We start from the raw sequence: 21542 nt of genomic DNA, 5'->3' as shown, positions 1-21542 counted from the left end.
ATCTTTTCGAACCAGTGTTTCTTGAAATAACTAACACAAAAAGATTATTTTGGTTAAACCAGTGCATCTGGTTTAACAAAGCATTTCATGCTACCTTTGGAAGAAATATGGAGGAATATTGGCTATTAATTACACACACACCTGGTAAAATAACAGTACTTTGTAAGTGTTGATTAGTTGACTATAATTAATCTAGAGGAGGAACTACATTATTTATTTATCTGTTTATTCAATTATTCAAAAGTATTTATTAAACAACCAATATTTACCAGACACGGTACCAGATGTCAGAAATACAATGGTAAGCAAAACGAACATGAATCCTGATGCTGTCATATTTAACATTTTCATCAATAATTTGTATAAAGTTGTATATGTTATGAACAAGTTTTCAAAGGCTCAGACCTGGAAGGTATAGAGAATATGTTGGATGTTTAATGATAAGGTTAAGATTCAGAATAGCTACTTGGCTAAAATAACAAGCAGAATATATAATAAAATGAAATCTAATAGTGAAAAACAATTGTAAAAATCTCAGCACTTGCGAAGGAGACTCAGAAGTCAATTGACAACGAGCTCAACAAGAGTTTTAAAATGCTAACAAAGCATAAGGATGCATTAACAAAGTAATTGTGCTCATAAAAAGAAGTTTATAGTTCTGCTGACTATTTACAGCCAAAACCAGATGAGGAGTAATGTGTTTAACATTGCCACTATTAAAAGGAGTCATCATTAACCCAGAATCCACCTAGAGAGCAATCTCAGTGATTGGAGTCTCAAAACCGGTAAACATGAAGAAGAGTTGCAAAAATGAAGAATAATACATTTAAAGGGAAAAAAAGTGGGTGTTGAGAGTTCATGATTGCTGTTTAAATAAAGGGAGAACTTGATTCGTTATTGGACACTTCCAACAACAATGAGTAAAGTTAAAATAAGGAGTCATTGAGCTCAACACAGGAAGAAGTTTGTAACAATTAACCTGTCCAAAAATTTAGTAAGCTGCCTCTTTACTAAAGGTATTTAAGCAGAGGCTAAATTACCACTTTCCAAGAATGTTACAAAATGTTAGACTATATTTTCTCAGAAAGAATTTGAATGAGAAAATGATTTCCTATTCTTTTCAGCAATATAATTTTAGTCCTATCCATGTTATGATGGATTCCTTCATCTGTAATCTGAACACCATACTTTCCTACCTCATTCATTCACAAGCCCTTATTGAACCACTTACACATACCAGGTCTCCATGATAAGCATTGCACATCATAAAAGAATAAGATATGGCTCCTGATCTTTTATTTTATAATAGAATCATATTAAAAAGAGCAGTGAGAGCTCAGAACAAAGAGGGTTTTTTAATCAATCATCTTGTTGAAAACTTGACTAATGTAAAAAGGTTAGAAATGCTTTTTAGAGGAGAAGGCATTTGCACTGGACCTTGAATTAACCAATGTTATATGCTTTCTAAAACTTGACATAAAGTTTTTAACACCAATTAAGACTCTATCTGGCAGTCATCTGGGTGAGCAAAGATGGTGGCTGAGAGGGAGCCTCCTCTGCTGGGGAATGGAAAGCCCACCGACTTTGGGGAGTAGGAGGATGGAGAGGATCTTTTCACCAGCACTGTCTCCACCCTGGAGTCATGTCTGTCATCTTCAAAACCAACTAGTCTCCTCAGACGTTAGTACAAACTCCAATGGTCCAAAATCCACAGAAGTTGTGTTAGATGATGACAGAGCAGATCTTTTTGCAGATTATAAACTCCCTGAGTGCAGAAGCCACAGAACAAGTTCCTCTGGACAGTCCAGAAAGGGAACCTATCCTCTTCTCAGAACCTTATCTTGCAGTCACACCTGTGACCCCTACTACACTCATTGCTCGCAGAATTTAATCAAAGCATAGTCTGCTCCTGTGATCTTTAATAGATATAGGAAGGAGATTGAAGAAGAAGCAAATGGACATGTTTTTGATATAGAAATTGGTGAATCAGATCCAGAGAAAGTTGATGGTATGAACCCTTACATAGTATACAGAGAAACAAAGACTTCTCTTTCCATGTTCATTAAAAGTGAATTTTCAGTTAAAAAATTTAGTGACTTCCTCAGTTTGCATAGCAAGTTAGCAAGCAAGTATTTACATGTCACTTATATTGTGCCACCAGCTCCAGAAAAGAGTAGAGTAGGCATGACCAAGGTCAAAGTGGGTAAAGAAGATTCATCATCCACTGAATTTGTAGAAAATCAACAGCAGCTCTTGAAAGGTATCTTCAAAGGACAGTAAAGCATCCAACTTTACTACAGGATCCTGACTTAAGGCAGCTCTTAGAAAGTTCAGAGCTGCCCAAAGCAGCTAATAAACAGGCTTTGAATGGAACAAGAATATCGAAGATGGTGAACAAGGCTACCAATGCTGTCAAAAAAAAATGACTATCAAGATGAATGAATTGGATGCATGGTTTGAAGAAAAACAACAGCAATCTGAAAAATCTGAATCAGTAACGTAAGAAATGCCGCCACTGTAAAAGCCTTGGTCTGTCATAGAAAAGAACTTTTAGCCAACTCAGCTGACTTTGCTTCAAGTGCTGCCATGCTAGGTAATTCTGAGGATCATTCTGCTTTATCTAGAGTTTGTCTCAGCTTGCAGAGGTTCAGGAGAAGGTAGCCCAGTTACATCAAGGACAAGCTTTTGCTGACTCTTATATACCGTTAGAACTACTTAGTGACGACATTCATCTTATTGCTGCAGTGAAAGGTATGTTTTGACCATCAAAAGAAATGCTGGCAGAAACGGGAAGATGCTCAAATTACTTTGCTCAGAGAAAGTGAAACTGAGGCAAAAATGATGGTTGCTAACAAACCAAATAACATACAGCAAGCTAAAAGTGAAATAAGAGTGGAAGGCTAAATGCAACAAGGAGAAAGATTTTGAACAGATCTCTACAACAATTCGAAAAGAAATAGGAAGATTGAGAAGGAACGAATGAAAGATTTCAAAACTGTTATTATCAAGTACTTAGAATCATTAATACAAATACAATGGTTGCTTGTAAAACACTGGGAGGCATTCCTGCCTGAAGCCAAAGCCACTGCCTAGCAAGAACATTACTCCTGTTAAGATCTTGGGTATTTGTTCCAGTTACGCTGAATTCCACAGTGAAATCATTTAAAACCATCTAAATAATATACTATATACTTTATGAATTACATGTGAATATATATACTGACATTTTATTACAAGCTGCATGTCCTGACCTTCATTGAATTAAGTAGACTGTGGCATGACATTCTGCAATACTTTGCTGAATTGAACACTATAGTAATACTTGCACTAAAAAGTTCACTGCAAGGCCAGAAAACGTTATATTTTTTTCTTTACAATATGTTCTGTAGCATGGTCATCTGAAGTGAATTATCAATGCATTGATTAATGTTCCCTTATACATTCCTGTACAGATATTGTGATTTTGTGATTACAGTAATAAAATATTATGACAACAAAAACAAGCTCAATCTTCCATAAGCACTGGCACTTCAATTCCTACTATTTTTTTCTCTAATATCTTCCATCTCTCTCTCTCTGAACTCCTGCTTTGCATGTTTACCTATTTGCCTTTAACAAATCTATTAGATTTGCTTTTTTCTGCCCTCCTCTCTTGCTATCATATCACTAGCTTCACTAGATCTTATGCCTGGTTTCTTGTGGCAGGCTCCTCACTGGTTTTCTCCATCTCCAGGATGGCACATCCCTCCACAATCAGGCTCTTAATCCAAGTCACTCCCACCTCCATTCCCAAGCTTCTGGCCATCATAAATATCATGTCATACTCATTATCCTAAAGTACTTCCACTAGCCTATCAAGTCATCTATGATGGATTTTTTTTTTAATCAAATCAAACAAATATTCTATCTTGGGTTTCTGGTTTTATTGTGACCTAGTCGCTCCTTCTTTCTCACTCTAACTCAGTACTCGTTTTTCAAGCCACCTCTTCATCGTTGCTTTCATGCACATTATTCACTTCAATCTTTAGAGTTTTACTCATATGTTGTTCCTCCTCCCTCTCATCCCCATTCTGCCTCACAAGATTCTAGCAGTTTTAAAGTCTAGTTTAGATAAAATCTCTAGACTCCGGTGACATTGAACTCAGTAATACATAGTTCACTATTTAAATATCACCTGATAGTTTCATATGTTTTAGTTTTATCTTACCTAACTTATAAACTCGAGAACAAAAATGTTCCTGTATTCCCAGAAAATTACTATGCCCATAATCATAAATAAATAATTCTTGGCTGATCATTTTCATTTGGGGAACAATAACAAAATTTAAAAAAAAATTCACTATTAAATATAATGCTTGACTACAAAGTAGACTAGTGAGTGGGACAATTGCCCAGGGTAACAATCTATAATATAATCTACTAGATTATTACAGGGAGATAAAAGACATCTGTGGAGATGTAAGGGGGAAAAAGAGATAATAAATTTATCAGAGCTCATCTCAAGGAAGATATTCTATGTGGTTGAAAGGAATATGCTGACAGTGAAACTCTCCCAAAGGCATTCTTGTTCTCAGAACACCAGAGAGTCTATGCTTCGTTCCGTGGCCATGAAGTACAGGGAAGAGCAAGGCTATGACAGCTGGAGAAGCCACCAGCACTTCCTTCTGTCTTACCTCATGTACTCTGTGTTCAGCCTCTCCTGTTAAAAAAAAAATTATTTTACAACTATCAGTTCATGGGGACATGAAAGTGTTAGCTGTTCCTGGGCATCCATATGTCATCTTCCTTCCTTAATCAACTCCAAAGAGAACATGAAGTCAGGTTACCTCTTGCCTACCCACAAATCTATCTGCATCTACAACTTAGACAATGTTCCCATGCATACAATTCAATGAAAAGGATCTCAGCTGTTTCTGGAAAGAACAAATAGTGGAGAAGCCACAGGAGTTGGTGGTAGAGAACCCAAGTTGTTGACCTGGGTTCAAATCTTGTTTACTAGCTCTGTCCTTGAGTATCTTAATTTTCTCATCTGCCAAATAGAATGTTTGTTAGACCTAGAATATATGTGAAAGTCCTTTGTAAACCCTAAAGCAATATACACAGTCTGTTTATAGATGAAATAAATGCATGTGTGGGTATAGGCATGTGTGGGTATTCTCTTGGATAGCCCTTAGCTCTAGCTTAAAATTTTCTCATTAATCACTTCTGCTCTCTAGAAACAATTCTTGTTTATGATGGGGTAATTTCTGTCCAATAAAGTACATTTTATGTGATAATCACATTAGGTTGCTATAACCATTGTCTATTTTCAATCGTAATACCCCTAAGAAATAATGGTGCAGTATTGACGAGTAGATAACCCTTCTTCATTATGATTAACATAAGAGAGCATATCTTTCATACATTTTTGCTTTATTCAACAATTTTGGCATGAGTGACCTTATTCTTTTAATGTGAGGGAGAATTAATTAAAGATACCATTTTTAATACTGCAACACATTTTGCTTTAAAAAAATAATGTATCACTCACCAGTTCATTTCTCATGAATATAATTATTCCTTTTTTTTGCAATTGTCATTTTTCTATATTTTTTATTTATGAGCTACTATTTTTTAAATATAAATTTTCACCTACTGTGTAAATGTGAACAGCTGTTGAGTTGGTAGTCCAGGAAGGGCCGTTCATATCCTCCAGCCAAATTGCAAGTGTCATAACTGGAAAAGCTATTACTTTTGAGCTCAGCATGCTAAGAAAAGGCATGCTAATCCAAGAAAAAAGTTTTTACATTTTACAGATGTAATCTTTCTAGATAAGCCAGAGTTTCATGGCTAGGTGAAATTGTATAACAACAATCTTAGTCCTATAGCACTTAAAATGGTCTATCAACACATACCTGTGTATGTTTTTCTATTTCTTTCTAGAGGTTTTTCAGCAGAAGGGTTGAAATTATGGACTTTAAGGTCACTTTAAGGTCACTTTCAGGTCAGAAGTGAATTCAAATCCTGCCTCCACCTATTTACTTGCTATGTAATTTCGAACATGTTAATTAAACTCTCTAGGTTTCACTTTTCCCACATCTAAAATGGAAATAATAATTAGCCCATAGAAATCATTTCTATAAAAAGCTTACCATGATACCTGGTACATTCTAAGGGCTTCATAAATATTTACTGGTAGTGTTATTTTTAGCTCTTCATATGTACCATCCCTAACTTCCAGTCTCTTTCTGAATGGTATGTTTCCAAAAGGCTCTGTATGAACGATGTTGATTAAAGCCTGTGATGAATGTTTCTATTGGCATGCAAATACCAATTCACCTTTGGGCATCTCTTCAGGAAATTTAGGGTTAGGCACTCGTTATCCAGAGCAGAGGCCATGGTATTTGGGAGATTTAAAAAACAGCAATACTCAAAAAAATTGGGAGGGACTCTATTGAACATTCAGTCTAAGAGCAGAAGTCAAGATAAGTCATATTTTTTAAACCTACCTAGGACTTATACTTCACTTTGTCTCTCGGGAGAGTGACTATGTCTCTTAACAGTCTTCATTCCTTTGTCCATATTGTGAAACGTATATAATTTAGACATTTTATTATTCATTTTATCCTGTAATGTGAAATGAAATGAATACAGGCAAAGATTTAAACAATAAAAAACAGATTTGAATATTTGTCCAGAATGTCAGGGACACACCAAAAGATGATATGAGCACCATAGTAAATCTAAAATCACTCTCCAAAATGTAGGTCATGGTTGAATTTGTAGGTTTCTTTTGCTTGTTTTTCCTAATAACACTGTAGATTACGACGTATGGGTTACTATGATAATGTAAGCAAAGGTTGAAACTGTGTGATCTGGAGAAAAAAGCATGACTTATGTAAACCTTATCAAAATGTCCTCTTTAGAGCTGAATTTGAGACATGGATTGTCTGCTTCCATGGTGCTAGTGACATCAAGAGGTCAACAGAGAAACCTAACATTACATTAGTCAGCCTTGTCTCAGTCTTTTCTAGATTACCTTCTTACCCTAAAGAGGCCATGGTCAACAAAATGGGTCTCAGAAGTGGTAACACTTTCAACTGTCAGCTGGACAGAGGGAAAAGGGAGGAAAGTGGAACATGAGTGTTTGTCATTCAGCCTGTGAAAAGAGTCACAGACCAGTAGCTTATAAGACAACACATTAAATGAAATTCTGTTGGCTAGACTCCCGCTTGTTTTTTCTTCTTCTTTTTGCTCTGACACCACATATTAGCACTCTGCTTCTTTCCTGGCTCTCCTCTTTCTTCTGACTACTCTTATTTCTCCTTTTATGATTCTGCTCCTCCTCTGTAGAGTATTGCTTTTGTCCTCTAAACCCATCTTTCCACTGCCTTCCAAAGATCTTGTCTGCTCTCACTAGTGTACCTCTCATTCACACCTAAAGAAACCCAATCTACGGTGCTCTGTAGAGCTTCTACTATACCCACATATATCTAGCAAACAATTCCATTTGCATAAATCCTCTAAGGACATAACTTTTAGTAATAAAATGAACCATATTTAAAATGAAGTCATTATTATCTCTTCATGCCTGATTCTTCCCATACCTTTCTTCCTGTTCTTCTAAAAATCTGTTCCAAAATCTGGACATCTCTTGGTTCCTGTCCTTTCTCCCTCAATCTTTCAATATCCTACCAGCACCATGAATTTCCAGTTATGACTTTGCAACAATACTTTTTCTCCTTTATTTTTATCACAATTATTCTTCTCCAGACCCTCTCCCCTCCCAGATATGTCAGGCAGTTAATTGTCTATGACATATTCTCTATGGCTCTATTTTCTTCTCCTTCAGTCCCCTGCAAACCATCAAATCTTTTCAACCATCAAAGTATTATTTCACTGCTCAAAAGTTCCTTGCAAATAAGTACTTAAAATATTCTATACATCTCATTCCATTATTTTAAGATTGAGTAGAGACTAGATGATCTTAGACTATGGCTTTCAACATATTTTTAGCAGCAGAATTTTATTTTGCTTTTTCATTGATGACTCCTGTCAAAAAACAAAACAAAAAAAATACAGTTCTATAAAATAAAGTTCTAAGTAGATCAATGAGATAATTTAAAAGACATTAAATTGGAGGAGTCAAATGACAGCTGTGGTATTATAAAATAAGCATGTAATATACATGAATAAGCCTGCAAATTCAGCATGCAAATTTATTTGTTGCACTTTATTAAGAAAAACCATCCTGATTCATACTGATAAAGAGCTAGAAAATGCATAAATTTTATATTAACTCTCTTAGCAATCTCATATTGCTTTCTGAATACTGACAAAATGGCAGTAGAAGTTTTATTCCATGCCTGACCAAAATTAATAAACTGGAGTCACAAGAGAGCATAACTACTGTATTATAATGTGGCAAATACAAATTTTGAGTGTATACTTTTTATTACAGGATGTTTTTAATGCTTAAAATACGTTTTAACATAAAATTCCATTCAGAATGTCTAAAGTACCTGTAAATAACCCACAAGTTTTACTAAACAGGTTTGAAAACCATTTGAAGAGCACTCTTTTCTAATCTCCAGCTCTCTTCTACCTGGGGTTAAGCAGGACCTTTTCTAACCAACTCCAACTTATCTTGATGCCTCAGGAACCAGCTCAATTCCCACCACCTCCAAAAGGTTTTCCTAAGCACTCCAGCCCAGAGTAATCTCTACCTCATCTAAATTTCTACAGTGTTTATTGTCAGTCACAATCGTTGGCCACATCATTCTATGTACCTATCATAGCGCTACACAAATGTTAGGCAGCCAGGAAGCTCTGGCAGGGAGGGAGGAAGGAGGGGGTGATCAACTGGCAATTGTTGAGGAGAAGAAGGGTAGAGATTAGGTATGTTTTAGTGTAAGAATATAACTTGGATTAGAAGAAGAGGGATGAACATGTGGCTGAATTGATATAGTAGATTCCCCCTTTCCAGCCCCATATTTGGCACCTAACAAGTCCATAAGTGTATCGTTTATTATTAAAGTTCTGATCTATTGAAAGAGAGTTAGTGATTGTTTCACAATAATCTATAAATTGCTTTACTTCACAATGGATACTTAAATTTTTACTAAGAATCCTATTGATTTATCTTAGAGTTTTTGTATAATAATTTTACATTTAACTTAAATGTAGATGTTACCGTTTTTAACTATCACATGGTAAATTGTGTACTGACCTAAATTGTGGGCACAGAGAAGTGACAGCATTCCCTTTTGAAATGCCCTCTATGTGCTTTTCATATAATATCACAAATTGTCACAACAATCCTATAAAACAGGTACTCTTAGGCCCATTTTACAGATGTAATTGAGGCTTAAAGACACTTATCCTAATCTTATAAATGCTGGCAAAGTCAGCATGTAAAGCCATGTGAACTCTGGACTCCTGCATTAGAATCAGTTGTTAAAATGCAGATTATTGAACTCCACTGTGGATTCACAAAAGAAGAATCTCTGGAGACTAGGTCTAGGAGTCTGTGTTTCTTACAAGGTCCCCAGGTCATCTGGAGATAGGTTAAAGTTTGAGAATCCCTAATTTAACTGATGAGGAGTTAGAAGACATTGCCATGTTTGGAGGATGGTGGAAGTGGATATAACCGTTACTGGACTTGAGGAAGTCAAGGAATTTTGAAGCAAGATGTTTACATATCTTCAGCACAGAGGCTGTGTAGTAAAGGATTCTGAGTTGTTGAGTTTTAAGATTAGAGGACTATATACAACCAACCAACTCCAGTAGAATATTGCTGTTTCCACATCTGTAAAATAAAGAAATTACCTTAGATGATCTCTAAGGTTCCCTCTCACATTTCATGATATCATGGTTTCTGGTTTCTTATCTTGATTTCCAACTCCAAGTTTACTAAATACCCAAGGAAAAGGAGGAGTTGTCATCAATGACCTATGATATTCAATCTGCTCAACAGACTCTCCTAAATGGTTCCCTAGGAACAGAAGGCCCTCTCTTGCCTTCTTCAGTATATACCAAATAGAGAATAAAAGTAAAATGAGAAAAAGAAGATTAAAGAGGAAAAAACTGCCTAGCAAACAGAGATTTTACCATATGCTGTACTTCACTTTTGTGCATTTATATTTCTGCCTCTGAGCTCACAAGTCTTTGGAGAATGTGTATATTTTGGACAAATTTTATAATAAAGACTGTAAATAAATCCTAAATACTGCTAGATCTGGAAGTAGATCATTAAACTTTTATGGAATCGACATAAGCTTGGGACCAGACAAATCTCATTTTAAATGCTGAATATAGCAGCTTCCAAGCAAAGCACAAAGCTGATAGTACGTATTTAATCTCTGTTAAGGCCTCACAAACAATATATGTTTTAATAACATTTAAATTCATTGTCACATTTTTTTCTGCAAACAACTTATTACCAGAATCTGGGCTGTAGGATTTCAAATTTTGGCATAATGCATAAATATAAGGTACATATAAATAAACTAAGAGATTCTCCGAATAGAGCCTGTGTAATAACATAACAGAATTCCCAAAAGACCCCTAGTGTTTTTACCTATGCAAACACCAGCAACCTGACTCCATGGCCAGACTGACAAGTATCATGCCCCTACCTTCCTTCCCCTGGGCAAGGAATGTTCATTCTCTTCCTGAGAGATCATCTCTTCCAATAAGTGTGCTATTCTTTCTTTGTGCCCTGCCCTCAGTGACATCTCATCCTGTGAAAAATGACTTACAGGTTTTTCATCTTTTGAAACCATTATCACTGACCAGCAGCCCCTATAGACAGAAGATGGATTGGATTATGAATCCCAACCCCCCTGCAAAACCTATTACAAAGGGAACACACCATACACTCCCCTTCCTTTTCCCCACCGACTGCTAAGTCCTCTGGTGGGTGAGAAAAAAGCTTTGTAACTTGGGTAGCAAGCATATCACAATCAGCTTTGTGTGCTAGATAGTCACACTTCCAAGTTCTGTCCTAACCACTCTATTTGGGAACTTTCCAGAGATGCTTCTTGCTCTACCAGGCCTCTTCACTTTGAGGCTGTGTCTACAAAGATCAAGATCTGTTGGGTTGATTTGGGTGGTCTTGTCCATGAGCACAAAGGTCCAGAGTCAGAAGTGAAGCAGTTAAAGCGGTCGAGGCATGTTTACTAAGCCATTTGAAGTTGATAGCCCGCACGGCCTGGCTTTTTTCTCTATCTTCGTAAACCGCAGTGAATTGATGGAATGACCCGGACTTGATCTTCAGGGCAATATGTCTGATGGCACCGCTGGATTGATAAATTGATTCAAAACTATTACCATGGTGAAAAAGCAATAAGGTCATAAAAATTGCATCAGCTGGCTAAGTAAATCCTGGCATTTCATGACAAGTAATGCAGAAGAATCGCAAGAGGATCTGGGCATGAGGCTGAATGAGTGAGGGAGAAATGACTTTGAAGAGCTCATCATCTCCGATCTATTCTTCCTGCCAGCGATTCATGCCTTCGCATAGTGCCACTTCATTATGGGGAAATAACTGTACACTTCTAGCATATTCCTGGCCTCCCTGGCGGCCCCTGGAGGACCCTTAGCTGGTTAATACCTCATCACGGGCTTCATTGAACACTTTAATCTGCACTTGTGTGATCAATAGAATCCTGGTGTAAATTAAAAGGACAATTTCATGTAATCAAGCCTGTTAATGCTCATTTTGAAAACCATTATTTGTAGAAGGCATTTAGAAGAAAATTACAAAGTGACAGGCTGATGCACTCTGAGATGATTTGAAAGCAGGCCTTTTTTGTGTGACTGTATACCTGCTTTGGGAGCAAGATAGGAGTGAGCATTAGTGAGTGCATGGGGGGAAGGGAGGGAAATGGGAGCCTGTGAACAAGAGAGGAGCAGCCCAGCAGGAATATATGTGTATGCCCTGCCTGCTTGCTTGCCTTCATGCAAGGAAGAAGAAAATGAAATTTTCCAGTGTTCTATTTCTGTGGCAAATTCAATTACTGTGGGGACTTGTTCAAAGCGGTGTAACTTCCAAGAGGCAGAAATTGAAAACCTGGCAGCTAATGAAATGGCAAATGACTAGGAAGTTCAGACAGGGCCGTCAGTCACATCAAACACCTGAAGAAAAATAGCAGCTACCCCCAATGCTTTCCTGAAACCACTCTTTCAACTGTCCCCCCTCTTTAGGAGACAAGAGACCTCCTTCCCCCAACATTTTACTCAAGCTGGAATAATATATTAACAGTCAGCCACAAGTTTCCATGGGCCTCTCTACCAGCAACACAGAGTGATCGTGCATGAAGTGTGGAATGCAAAACATAACCAACATGTTATTTTTTTCTGATTCTGGGATGCATGTTGAATATGACTATGCAATATTTACTTAGACAATTTGCCCATAAACATTTTTAAAAGTCTTTGGTAGCTGAGATACATGCACTCATAGGCAGACTCCACGGCAGTAGATGTCTTGAGACTGAGCCCCTACTCCCAAAAATTCTGTCCCATTGATCTAAAGTGGAACTCAGACTTCATATTTTTAAAAACTCTCCAAGTGATTTTAATTGTCAAAATCAATGAAGAGTGCTGGTATATATAACATCTTGTGGGCATGAATGTACTAAGTTTTGTAATGGGTACTGGTAATCATACATTCAATGGTTTTTTAACATTACTGAACCCTGTATGCCAGTAATGTGACCCAGATAGCATTACATCCAAGCAATATCAGGGATATGAAATTACAAGACCCCAGAAAAAGTGGCTTGTGGGCATGACAAACTGAAATCTAATTGAAAGCACTTACCCAGAGCCGGCCATTGCAGTGGCATCATTCATCCAGGCTCAAGAGTATGAAAATTCAACATTCTGTTCTATTTCTTCCTTGATGCTCATCATAACACTCCAGAAAGGAAAATCATTTCCATTTGTCATGTGACAAACATTTCCAGTCAACTCTTATTAAGCTGATATTGGTTTATTCAAAATAAGATGCACTTCGGACAGCCATTCTCTGAGCAACTGAATTTCCTATAGCTCTTTAATAAAATTGTCAGATAATCTGAGCATAGTTTATTCGAAATCTGCTTGCTTTTATTTTATCAATGTTTGCATGTCAAATAAGCATTTTAATGTATTTAGCCACAAACAATATTTCTCTTCTCTCTCCTAAAATGACAAAAAAGACCTTCTCTTTGCCTTCTTGTTCTGACACATTGGGGCTGACTTGCTTTTCTGATTCCTTTTTAGGATCCTGTCCCTTCCCCACACCCCACCAAGAACCTTTACACGGTGCTTAATTTAATCTCTTAGACTTGGGTCACGTTTAACATTCTCTTGCAAGAATTAACTACATCCCTGTGAACTTCGTTAGTCTATGACTTACATTCCATCATTATTTTGGGTCTTTATATTACTTCCAAAAGCATCCAATATATTTAATAACTTCTAAAAACATGAATCATTAAATGTGAGGTGTTTTCCTTTAGACTTTTAGAAATTACATTCTGAAACTCTGATTACACAAAACATTCAATAATACTCCGGTATTCAAGGAAAGAGTATCTTCAAATGCTTTGTTTATCCTAGAGACATCAATGAACTTTTCATTACAGCATAGTTACTGGTATATTCTTGTCTTGTAGTATTTTTGCCGCTAATGCCTTGAGTTGGTAAAACTGTTGAAGTAACTAAGCAGGATATTTGTAATTATGTTCTGAGATCTACCTCACTTTCAAAATATCAAAATTTGCAAAACAAACTGTATAATAAAGAGAAAAGGCTAAATTCTGCCAACAATATAGGTAAAGCAAATACTACATAAATGTCTTTTTAAGGTATTATTGTTTTGTTCAGTTGAGGTTTATGATATTTGGAGTTAAGGGTAAAGAAAGTTTGGTCCTTTAGAAATCACTAGGTGTGAATGAATACCCCCTTTTAATAGTTAATTAAAACAAGAATTGATTGGGAGAGAGGAATTGAGATGACTAGGAGCCAAAACCAAAGGGGGTTTTGACAGAACTGAAATGACATGCCCTGAGGACCCAAACATATGCATCTCTCATGAGCTTTCCCTCTTAAAACTAGCTTCAAGGAATAGGATGTGTTGGGAATTATGTGTGAAGAAAACCCTTGAAAGGCTCTTAAGTAGTGTGAAACAAAAAGAAATCATAGGAATCTAGAAATCCTCCAGATCTAAAAAGAGAGGAAAACTATGGATAATGTTGTTTCAAAGAAACTTGGTGATGCCAGAAAGAAATATAAATGTTTAAGTAAAAGCTTACAACAAAGAGATTTAACACTGTTCTAATCTCCAAGGTCCTACTGTCACCAGACCTCCCCATATGCTGTTTCTCCTTCCTAGAACAATCTTTGGCCGTCACTCTTACCCGCTGCCACTTCCAGCCTTTACCTGAAAAACACCCTTCCTTCTTCAGGGTTCTTCTTAGATACAACTTCCTCCAGGAAACCGTCTTTGACAACCCTCCCTTCAAGCGTTTTATGAGCTCAGATGGCACCTGTGTTACCTTGCCTAACACTCATTCCACTGACTCCCAATCCTCATATGTTTGTTTCCCTGTAGATTATAACCAGCAAGAGCATGAACTGAGTGTAATTTATACCGCAGGTAGCCCAGCACAGTACCTGACACAAAGCAAGGAAATCGACAAATTTTCATTGAATGAGTGAAGTCTTCCAGAAGCCAGAACATGTACACAGGCCTCAAGTCTATGCACCTATTTCCTAAGAGTTCTATGAGGGAACATCAAAGATTTAATGACTCAAGAAATCACTCCACTAAAATTCTTATTGTCAATTTAATTTTGCTCAACTTAAAATTTTTTCATATAAAGATTTCTTGTACATAATAGGTAAAAAAAAATAATGATAATTAATCAAAGCTTCTGTTTTTAGTTTTAGTTAGAATATATGCTAATAAATGTTTATCTAGTTTTCACACTGGACTGCCTGAAAAGCGAACCTCTTCTCTCAAGCCTGAGGTCTTGCTATTCATGGTAACAGTTACCCAAATTAGCCAAGAGGAAATATTACCTTTCAGAGAATAAGCTTAGGCATGTCAACCCAAAACCAAGTGATTTAAGCCATGGTTTTTTTTCTGTCTCTTCTTGTAAGAGTCTTATTTAGGTACCAAGTACTTCACTGTATAAGAGAATCGAGGTCACATTTGGGATTTTAAAAATGTTACTCTACAATGGGACTAAATAAGAATTCCCATTTATCTTAATCTCAGAGGAACTATCTCATATATTCTTATTTATTCAGAAAATTCACCAACATACATATTTTAAATATTTTGACAACATAAAACTTAATGAACCTTTTTAAAAGGGCTTGGGGGATAATTTTTTAATCTTAAAGTAGAAAATCCCCAATTTATAAGCAAATTTTCTCCAAAAGTACATTTTTATGTCAATACTGTGAAATTCACCATGTATTTATCATAGGACAAAGAAGTTATTAACTCATCTTATCAAAGAATGTATTAACTCATCTTATACCTATAATGCTATAGAAATCCTACCATTATATAAAACAATGTCTCTATTAGAAAATGTGTTCAGAATTTTATGACAGACGCTCTTGATTGGTTTACTTAATAGTTACTCACAAGCCCTTTCTCTCTTTCCATTCTTTACAATAAAGGTTGAAAAAACTAAATACTTGCTTTCTCAGCCTTCCTTGCAGCTAGAGGTCACTATGTGACATAGTTCCAGCCAAATACAAGCCTCTCTCCCCATTTGCAGCTTCAAATTACTAGTGGGCTTCACATAATACAAGTAAGCACAAGTCTATTGTGTCTTCAGGAAACTTCTCTTCCTCATAACCAAGAAAGAAACAAGAGGAAAGCTTCTTCACTGCCAATTCCCCCTTCTTGTTTTGGATTCAAATGTGATGCCTGGAGCTGTGATAACCTTATTGTGCCCAGGAGACAGAAAGCGCAGGCCCAAAGTATTTACCAAGAATGGCAGAGCAGAGGAATGAAAAGAGCGAAGACCCATGATAACACTAGAAAGGAGCCAAGCCAACAGCAGCAACCAAATACCTCCAGTCTTCTTTTTAAGTGTGTAAGTAAACAACTATATTAAAATAGTTGGCATTAATCAGTTTCTCTGTTACATGCAGACAAAGGCATTTCTAAGTGAGACAGCAGCCTAACTGGAATTCTACATGGCTCATACTATACCCCAGCCGTGGATGCCTCATTTCCTCCTGTCTGCTGGGCAATTAACATCAAAATTCCTATCTTAAGAGCCTCTCTCCCCATCTGCAGCTTCAAATTACTAGTGGTCTTCACATCCATACAGAAGAGTAACGGGGGTGAAGGGAGTCAAAAAGGAGGAGATATTCACACGGATGCCGAAGAAACTAGAGTACAAATCAGAAGGACTGGTGACTTCCACCTGCATAAAATGCCTGGGGCTCACGTCCACCACACATGAGACCCACAGTAAGTTCTAAGACAACCCTCAATTTTTTTCCCTCATTTTGCAAGAATTCCTCTTCATTCTCTACCCTAATCATATTTCTTATCTTCTTTAACCTACTTTAATAAGGAATACAATCTGTTTTTTTCTTTGCCTCCTAGTCCTGAAGCAAGTTTACAACTCTTTTGAAGATTACTAAAAATGCATGCTGCTAATACTGCAAGGAAACAGAGAAAGGAAAAGTGATTTCCTTTCAGTGTACAATGACACGAACTTTCTGGAAAGCAATTAAGCCTATGCATCAAAAACCTTAAAAATATTAATATGCTACTAGAAATCTAGTTGGGTTTTGGTCTAACTGTGCTGTTGCCTCAGCCAGCTGATTAGGATGGCACACTCTCTTAATTTAAAAAATCACAAGCTGGGAACGACAGTTCCACTCCAAAACAGATGTCATGTTTTAGCATTGTGCTTTTCTTCCCTCTCACTCAAAACTCTAATACAGGTTAAGACAGACACTCTTTTTGTTCCTTTCATTATTTTCCTTCAGTTTGTTTAGCTGAGTGTTTCCCTTTACAGTATTTTAACCTTGACTAGACGGCTGCTAAGGGGCTGCCTGGAGTGACACCCAGTGGTGATAATGAGACTTGACGGCAGCTCCTCCTTTCCCAAGGGGAGCTAACTCAGAGCCTTTCCCGTGAATGTCTCCCTCAAAGTACCCTTTTAGAACTTTCTTCATAGTTCTATAAGCAATGCTTTTATCCCCAAAGGGTATCTATTTACCAGTATCAGAATCATTTTTTTTCTGTCCAAGCATCTTTATTAACTGTTGATCAAGCATCTACTGTATTGAAGCTCCTAGAGAAAACCTATCACTAGCAATGCATCAAGATTTTTCTTTTAATAAAATAACAGGTGGGAGGCATCTTCTCCATGACACAGAAGTGTCAGATGCCTCCTATACAGCTATGCTCTCAACTCAAACTTGTCAAACTTCACTTACCAGCTTTTATAAATAAGAACATAACTATATACCAGGGAGGAACAATAAGCCAGCAATACCCACCACCAACAGATGGCAGTGACAATCACTTGGTGCTTCTGAACATCATTTGGGAACCTAACTGTTAAGAAGCAAAGGAATTAACGGGACCCCAGAGAAAGAACAAAAGCAAATTGCGACATAAAACCAAATAGCCAAAGTTTATATTCCAAGGTCCCCAGTAACATTTTGCAAAGATCCTTCACAATTCTCTGATTTTCAAATACCTTTCCACTGACCTTCACTGGGCCTCTTCATTAGGTGTTCCATCCACATTCAGTTTTCCAAATTCTGTCTTCACGGTGTCTCATCACATGCTGTGAAAGCAAAGAGTTATTTCTAGTCAGTGAGAGAAATAAGTAATGCCAAATCAACCAAAAGAAATTAAGTCATTAAGCATTGTCAGAAATGAGCAATAGACTAATTCTAAATAAGAAACTCCATGATCCTCAGCCCTTGAGGGGTAAAGATTTATACTTTTCTGTGAGGCTGGGGTATTTAAAAAGCAGAAATGATAGTTATTATTCAAAGCCCTTGTATTAAGAATAATCCAAAATGGAGTTGTGAGATCAAGTTTTGCCAGATCTCTTGGCTGCACCATTTAGCCATTTTTGGATTGGGCACAAGCTTGGAACAAGGCTTAGTGTTGTCCTTTCTAATTAAAGTTCTTAACATAAAGTAAAACACTCCTGAAGAGAACCAGTCAAGAAATTCTTGCTATTCCCAGAATACAGTGTTAATCGAGGTTAAAACACCCACTTGAGACAGAATGCCCCTGAAAACCAGCTCACTCAGAAAGGATAACACACAGGCATTAGAGTCAGAGTTGGATTTAAAACCCCATCCACTGCTTACTAGGCAGCTTACTAGGCAGCTGAATCCCCAAGATTCAGTCCACATTTGTAAAATGTTGATATTATTATTTCCCACCAACCCCATCAGGTTATTGTAAAGACTAAGAGAGGTAACATATGTACTGCCTAGTAATGTATTTCATATACAGTAACTGTATACTAACGTTGGCTATTATTATTAAAAGGAAATTTAGGATGCTTAAATCTTTAAAGAAATGGATTTGGAGCAGATGTTGACTTATTTTCTACTTAAAAATACAAACCTTACCTAGGTATAGGAAAATCTCCTCTAATTTTGTAGTAGAATGAGAATGAGAAAAAACTGCATATGATCACCAAACAAAATAAATTCTTTTCTTTCCAACTTCCGGGAAAGAATCACAGCCAGAAATTTTCCTACTGAAAATATGTTTCACGGAGCAAGCTATAAGAAGTGTGTGCAAACAAAGAATGTCCCACTCATCAGTGTCTACATCAGGGTCTCTCTTATCAATGAGAACCGAAAGTCACAAGATTCCATTAGCCCAGAGCTATCAAGGTATTGATGAGGCTGTGGGAAGACTTGTCCTTTATTGTAAGCTGCCTCGACACGCTTTCTTGATGAGGAAAGGGGCCTGCAGTGTCCTCTGCATGCTTAAGTATCTTCAGAAATACAGGGAGGGGGGAAGGATTCCATTAAACCAATTTTATCTTAGCCAAGGACTGCATCACATGTCTGAGATCAATATGACTCACAAGACATATAGGTGGTTGATAGAGAGTAAGTTATCTTTAGTAAATTAAGGTAGGAGGTGATGTGATTGGGGGTGGGGAGGAGACACACTCTCTTTTGAAAGATTAAGCTAGAAACTTCCCCACATAATTTGACACATCTCCAAAAAAAATGTTTCCTGCAACTGAATCTAAAACAGTTTCCATTCCCTAAGGTTCCATTTGTTGTACAGCTCAGCTAAATAAATGAGAGCTGCCACTTCTAAGTCTAATATTAAACTTTTTTTTTTTTCAAAAGAAACCATCTCCTAATAAATACTTATAAGCTGCACATGACTGCTTTCAAAGTCTAGTATGTTGGCCATTGCTCTGGCATTGTTTTCCAAAGTATATAAAAGGGATACTTCATTTTACAATGGACCTGATCAGAAGAAGCTGGGAAAAGCAGTATTGTATATTAATATATATAGTATAGTCCAGAGTTAAAGATACAATTTTATAATATGTAATTATATTGTATTATATTCTATATAACATGTAATTTCAAATATAAATTAAAATTACATTTAATTTAAAAGGCTATTTAAGGGAACTCTGATTTGAAAGCAAAATGTTTTTGTAATTCAGTCATCCTTGCAATTATATTATCTTGCGAATTTGCATTTGTGTTTTCTCAAAGCAGAATGCTTTTATATTAATAGATACAAATGCACGTGCACGCATACATACAGATACACAAAATAATTATATTACATATGTTTCCCTCAAGGTCCAATATTTTGAAATATGAGTAACTAGAAGAAAATCCAGAATTCTTATAAGGTATGGGATGGAAAGCTCTGTTGAGAGAATCACAAAGTAGATGAAGTTTGCTAGAAGATGTAAGAATGCAAAGGAGTGCAGGGGTATGATGTAAATAAATATACCTGCACAGAATGAAACTGGCTCATCTCTCCACAGCCATTATGAATGGGATACTAAAATAAAAAGAGATCAGAACTCTCACAGATCTCTCCTTTTCTGAATATTTTAAAAACAGTCTTGGACATCTAAGGCAAAAGTCTCATTTTCCTCATGACTCATATTCTAGATCTGTAAAGAGGGTACTATAAATTGAAAAGGAATCTTTTCCAATCAGGGAGTGCCTGGTGACAGATCCAGGTATGCCCATGACATTCCACCATTCCAGACTGACCTTGGACCTCTCACTTGGCATTCCACTAAACATGAACTACCCAGGGTCTCCATATCACCAAGTCATGCATGTCCATTTCAGTGCCTTTTACAGCAGGAAGGCAGAGAAGCAAGTCAGGCAAAGGTGATGCCAAAGGTTTTTAGAGTATCAAAAAATCTTTGATATGTCCCATGATCAAAGGGCTAGGAATAATTACATCTCCTAACACACCTTCAATGGATATTACAACTACTGATGCACACAAGCAAACAAATATCTTAAGAACAGGACAATAGAATTATCCTCAGGAGTCATCCCAAGAAGTGAATAGGAAGAGTTAAGGATTGGGGTGATGGCATAGACTAAAATGTTTGTAACGCCCCCCACAAATTCCTATGTTGAACTCTTAACCCCCAGTGTATTGGTATCTGGAAGTGGGCTTTTGAGAGGTGCTTAGGTCATGAGAGGAAATTAATGCCCTTATAAAAGAGAACCCAAAGAGCTTTCTCACCCCTTCTACCACATGAAGACATGGAAAGAGAGCATCTGTCTATAAACCAGGAAATAGGCCCTCACCACACCAAATCTGCCAGCACTTTGATCTTGGACTTTTCAGCCTACAGAACTGTGAGATATAAATTTTTGTTGTTTATAAGCCATCCAGTATATGATGCTGCCGCAATAGACTACGACAGGTGATTAATGGAGAAGGGAGAATTCCAATACCATTTTGTTTGAACCTCTGTCATGGTAGCTTAGTATATTTGACTTGATTAAGAATTGGATTCTATCCTATATTCACATAATACAAAGATTTGCTCAAATGTTTCTTCCTCCAAGAGGCCCTTCTAGAGCCCACCCCAATCTAAAACCAGTCAGCTCCAAGTAAGAAGGGACCTTGTCATTTTCGTTGCTCTATCATCTTCACCTGAAGCAACAGACATGGCAACTATAAGTGTTTGTTGGAGGAATAAATGAAGTATCTTGTAAAATAATTCTAAAAGAAAATCTGAAAATAATCCAAAATAAAGGAAGATTGGGAGAAAAGGTTAGCAACCTTTTAAATCCAGAAATTTGATCAGAGGCTATCAGAGTCACATCTAAACAGAGGTTCATAGTATTCCAGCAGAGATGACTTTGACTGCTTTAATTTAGAGGTGTGTGGCCAGGGTCTAAGCCCTCTTTGTCATTTATATACTTGACTGGCAGGCATGGATCTGCCCTGTCACAATGTCTGAGAAGCTAAGTAATGACTGGCGCCACTTGAGTGGAAAATTCTGTACACTGTCAATACAATGGGTGTCAGAAGCACATTG

General features: G+C 36.9%; 1 pseudogene; it reads left to right on the top strand.

Annotated features, from left to right (window-relative positions):
- The first annotated feature begins 1532 nt into the window (after nucleotides 1-1532).
- Nucleotides 1533-3093, top strand: LOC120587970 (sorting nexin-2-like; annotated as a pseudogene).
- Nucleotides 3094-21542: the final 18449 nt, after the last annotated feature.

The sequence above is a fragment of the Pteropus medius genome, unplaced genomic scaffold (assembly GCF_902729225.1).
Source record: "Pteropus medius unplaced genomic scaffold, Ma_sr-lr_union100, whole genome shotgun sequence".
NCBI classification, from domain to species: domain Eukaryota; kingdom Metazoa; phylum Chordata; class Mammalia; order Chiroptera; family Pteropodidae; genus Pteropus; species Pteropus medius.
The sequence above is the reverse complement of the archived record's forward strand: the minus strand, read 5'-3'. Positions and strand labels throughout refer to the sequence as shown.